Raw genomic sequence first — 344 nt, forward strand, 5'->3', positions numbered from 1 at the left:
AAGGCAGTGGGTGGGCGAGCCTTCTCTGTATCTGTTGCTGTCTTCTTATCTTTTTATTTTTGTGTATATAACGAAATAAAAATAATAAAAATAATAAAATAAAAATAAATAAAATACTGCGTTTGTTTATTTCAGGTGTACAGGCAGCTCACTGCGAATAGGGTGTCTGTTGAGGTCACCTGTGGCTGCTGGGGTGTATGCTGAGGTCAGCCTATTGAAACAAAAAGAATAAATTAATTTATATTAATTTAATAATATTAATTAAATTATTTTTATTTATTTATTTATATTTTACTTTTATAAATATCTTCAGAACGAACTGAGGCAAAGAAGCAGCGCAAGAG

The sequence above is a fragment of the Eimeria mitis genome, genomic scaffold (genome assembly GCF_000499745.2).
Source record: "Eimeria mitis Houghton genomic scaffold, Emh_scaff2731, whole genome shotgun sequence".
Taxonomy (NCBI): Eukaryota; Apicomplexa; class Conoidasida; order Eucoccidiorida; family Eimeriidae; genus Eimeria; species Eimeria mitis.